Source organism: Mytilus trossulus, chromosome 3 (genome assembly GCF_036588685.1).
Source record: "Mytilus trossulus isolate FHL-02 chromosome 3, PNRI_Mtr1.1.1.hap1, whole genome shotgun sequence".
NCBI classification, from domain to species: Eukaryota; Metazoa; Mollusca; class Bivalvia; order Mytilida; family Mytilidae; genus Mytilus; species Mytilus trossulus.
This window is the reverse complement of record NC_086375.1, coordinates 46,483,955-46,488,954: the sequence shown is the minus strand read 5'-3', so window position 1 is coordinate 46,488,954 and position 5,000 is coordinate 46,483,955. Positions and strand designations below refer to the sequence as shown.

Here is a 5,000-nt window from a genome sequence, read left to right as displayed (position 1 = left end):
ACAATGACAATCAGGAGGTAAACAACTCTGATTGACAACCAAATAAAGACTTTTGAAATTGAGAGGCGGATACTGCTCCTCCCAATGCTTTTCAGCAGAGGGCGTTTCAAAAAATTTTGACAGAAGAAGGCTGTAAAATAATTTCGTCACAGCACTTCTAAAATGAATTTCTCTGTCATTATCTAAACAAATTTTAACAATCGGAGCATTTTCAACATTCAGAGGATTTTCGGATTTTAATAGTTCTTTCCACTCTTCAGGAATACATCGTATGATTTTTTCGAAAGCTGTTTTTATTTGTTCTGTTTTTTCATCAGGAAATTTTTGTTTTATTATTTCATCTATTGAATTTGATGTGAAGAAACCCGGCATAAATTCATAGCAAATGTCTTTTATCCGTATCAAGCCTGTTTGAATGAATTTTTCAAACAGAAGCATTTTACCGTTGCATGTTATATTTGGATTACAAAACAGCGGATTATTATATACATGTTGCACTTGAAAATCGATTTTGAAATCGGCTTTTATTTTATAATATGCGTTTATCATTTCTTGATAATAAAGTGGTAAGTGTTTAATCTGTTTTGAATTTAAATGCGTATACACAATATCTTGTTTTAAATCCATATTATCGATTTTAGTAATAAAGTAATCAAACGCACCTTTCCAGATTGATTGACATTCAGGATCCAAATATTTTTTAAGAAATTTTAGTCTAAAGGCTTGCATTTTTAGAAAAATATCAGGAATATTTAATCCACCTTCAAGTTTTGTACCTACTACACTTTGATATTTTACTAAATGTGATTTATTTTGCCAAAGAAACTTTATAACAATTAGACGGATTTCATTTTTAACTTTTTCTGGCAATGGACATACAGTTACAGTATAATATAACCTCGACATTATAAGGGAAGTTAAAACTGTAGCTCGACCTGGTAAAGTTAAATCTCTTTTATTCCAAAAGAATAAAATTGTTTTTATCTTTTTTATTTTATCTTTCCAGTTTAGAATTTCACATAACTCTTTATCTTTTCCAACATATATGCCTAAAACTTTTGTTACATTTTCACATTTTTGTATATTTAGTTTATGTAACTCTGAATCAGTAATATTACCAGAGCCTAAGCACATAATTTCAGATTTTTGTCTGTTAATTTTAGCTCCAGAAGCTTCACTGTACAAATTTAGAACTTTGAAAGTTTCATTTACAGATTCTTTATTTGAAGTAAAAATATTTGTGTCATCTGCGTGTTGAAATATTTTAGCATTTACAGTTGACTTTGGGATATTTACACTCTGGATATTTTTATTTTTAATTATAGCTTGACCTAATGGTTCTGCCACCAATACATAGAGGAGAGCAGAAACTGGACACCCTTGTTTTATTGAATTATTAAGTTTAACATACTTTGTAAGGAAACCATTACATTTTACACTGCTGTTTACATTGTTATAGAATATTTTAATCCACTGCATAAATTTAGGACCAAAACCAAATTTTTCTAAAACTAGAAACAGATAGTCATGGTCAACCTTATCAAAAGCTTTTTCCTGATCTACTTTTATAAGATAGGCTTCTAAATCATCATTTTCAATTATTTCAATTAAATCTCTTATACTTGATGTAGTGTCTGCAATGTCACGGCCTAATATGCAACATGTTTGAAAACTAGACACTAGTTTCGGCAGAACAAATTTTAATCTATTAGACATTATCCTAGCAATTATTTTGTAGTCTACACAAAGCAAAGATATCGGTCTAAAATTTTTTAATGAATTTTTATCCCCTTTGTTTTTATAAACTAAGTTTATTATACCATGCCGCATGGATCTTGTTAATATATGTTCTTCTTCTATAACTTTAAAAATTTTAAGAAAAATCTCACCAAACAAATGAAAAAATTTACAAAAGAACTCAACTGTTAGTCCATCAGGACCTGGTGATTTATTTTTTGACATGCCAAATAATGACGATTTAATTTCATGCAGAGTTAAATCTGTTTCTAAATTTTCACTGTCTTCATCAGAAACTTTTTCAGAAATAAATTCCAAAATTTCTTTTGCTTTATCTTTATCTATTACTGTACTAGAGTATAACTCTTTATAAAATTTATGTACTTCTTCTAAAATTTCATCTGTAGTTTTTAAAATTTTGCCCTCTGTCGTTTTTAATTCTTTTACAGCGTTACTATTTTGTTTATATTTTTCAAGTTGCAAAAAATATTTAGAACTTTTATCACCGTCTATGGCCCATTGAGCCTTTGAGCGCAATATTGCACCTTTACAGATTTTATCTTCATATGCTTTAAGTTTTAGTTTCATTTCTTCGAACTTATTTACATCAAAATTTACATTATTTACTGCCATAGACGATAGTTTTTCATATTCATTTTGAAGCTTAAAATATTCTGACTTTTCAATACGCGATTTATTTTGAGCATATGATTTTGATAATTGTTTAATTTTAAATTTTAAATTATCATACCAAATAAGCGGCTCATCATCAAAAAGTCTACAGCTTTTTTCTTTTTCAATTAGTCGTGAAATTTTTTGAACATAATCCTCGTCGTGTAATAACAAATTATTAAATATCCATAACCCTGGGCCTCTCTCAATTTCAGTAAAATCTATATTTAGATTAACAAAAGAGTGGTCACTGAATGTATTATGTTTATAATACACATTTTTGACGAATTGTGAATATGCTTTCGGAATGAAAATGTGGTCAATTCTACTTTGTATTAGGACATTTTGAACGATACGACGCCAAGAGAAGGTTCGTGCATTTTGATTTCTCGCTCGCCATACATCATACAAGTTAGACATGTCACAAATGTTTGTGAGTTTTTTGTATGCTTTATCTTGTGTGTGTTCTGTTTTACCACAACGATCAAGATTTGACAGAGATGTATTCATATCACCTAGTAAAATAATATTTTCCGAATTCGGCATTTTAGAAGTAAGTCTCTCAAAAAAAGTAATTTTTTCTTGCATTATGTTTGGAACATAGCAATTAATTATATCAATAGTTTTATCATCCTGTTTAAAGGAAATATGGATACATCTACCGTCAAAACTCTGAACTTCCGACACTTGATTTTGTACTCTTTTGCTTATTAAAAAAGCAACACCTTGTCTCAGGTTTACACCATTACAAAAATATATTTTTCCTTCCCAAAATTTTTCAATATTTGGAATAATACCATCATCCCAAAAGGTTTCTTGTATACCAACAATATCAAAATAATTTTCTGTACAATATTTTGTAAAATTCTGAAACTTTGTTACATCTCTGAGACCATTAGCATTTATGCTAACAATATTTACCATCAACAAGAAAAATAAACAATAAAGGTGTGTACCTATGAACTTGAACTTGGTTGTTTGAGGGGGAGTTTGGACTTAGGATTAGACTTCATCTTCTTAATATCCTCAGGGGTGAGGTTGGGGCTATTAACTAAACGACGCCTTCTTTTTTTCCCCATATTACGAGCCAGTTCCTCATCAGTTATTTCCATTTCAAGCTCACTGGCAATCGAAGACTCTGCATTTTTGTCAACATCAGAATCAACCACAACATTTGACTCATGAGAAACTGACTCGTTCACTTTTTTTGACCCCCCTTTTTTATGCAAAATATTTATTTCATTGTCAATTAAATTGTCTTTTGAAAGTTCATGTACTGTCATAACTTCAGTTTGTTCATCATCATCACCAGAATCAGTTTTAGGATTTTCATCTAGGATAAGTTCATCTTGTGCATTATTTTCATCTAGGTTTAGTTCATCTTGGGCAGTATTTACATCGGAATTTTCTTTAACATCTGTTACTTCATCACGGTCATCTAAATTTAGCGTATCATCAACATCATCACGATCATCATTGTTAACCTCTTCATCTTCTTCCATTTGTTCATCATTAGTTACGTTATCATTTTCGACATTAGAGTCTTCAGCATTCACGTCATCTTGGGGTTCTGTATCAGGACGATCATGATCCCATACAAATTCACAGGTACAGTTAGCTGGATACCGGTGACACTTATCACATCGTGGTTTCGGACAATTGCGTGCCAAATGACCACTCTCTTTGCAACGATAACACATATTATCAGGACAGTTAATATAGACATGGCCGGATTCGAAACATTTCGAACAGACCCTTTTCTGGTTGTCATGTAATACTCGTATGTATTCGTGCGAATTTACACCTGTCGAAAATTTCATACTGTACGGTAGACTTTGACGAAATTCAGGGAATCTTACTACCACGTACCTTGTACCATCTGCAATGGACGTGCCAGGATGCATTCGGCGTTTAATAGGTGATATAAGTTCTGCACCGAAATCTTCAAGTTTTTTCGTAATTTCGTCATCCGTCACGTAATATGACACATTTAGGAAGCTCACCATTTTTTGCTTTGAAAATACAGCGTTCGGCTGGAATTTCACATTGTTAACTTTGAACCCAGTGTCACACAACAAATCAACAGCTTCTAATTCTTTAAGAGTTATTTCGTAAACATTTCCGCTTTTAGGTACGCAAGCCTCTACTACACCTTCACCAATTTCTGCTTCTACACTATTTATTACAGACAAGGCCGAAACATTTTTATTGTCCCCAACATCAACAAGGACAGTCTGTTCTTTCACAGTTCTATTCGCCCCCCTTTCACCAGGCATGGTGAAGGGAGGTTACAAAAACACTTTAAAATGTCAGATATATGGAAAATAAATCTCGATTATCAAATGAAATGTCACTAAGAGTAATCACTTACACCTTAAGCCATGGATGGCTCGTCCAAAGACGAAAACAATTTCGATTGAAATTCAGCTATGAATAATACGTCCTTCTCGCTGAATGTCCAAACCGGAAGTCTCCGTGAGGAAAATGAACAAGAACCCATACAACGGCAGCAAAAACTTGGGGAGATGTGAATATTATCTCCTAAGCCCCCAGTGAGGATCGAACTCACGACCCCTGGTTTACAAGACCAG

At 32.2% G+C, this 5,000-nt stretch overlaps 1 non-coding gene across 1 annotated transcript in view; it reads right to left on the bottom strand.

Moving 5' to 3' along the window:
- Nucleotides 1–4,953: 4,953 nt before the first annotated feature.
- Trnat-ugu (transfer RNA threonine (anticodon UGU)) overlaps nt 4,954–5,000 on the bottom strand; it is a 72-nt gene continuing 25 nt past the window's right edge. The window contains exon 1 of the tRNA in view: nt 4,954–5,000. This exon is cut by the window's right edge and continues 25 nt beyond it. This is a non-coding gene — a tRNA (tRNA-Thr).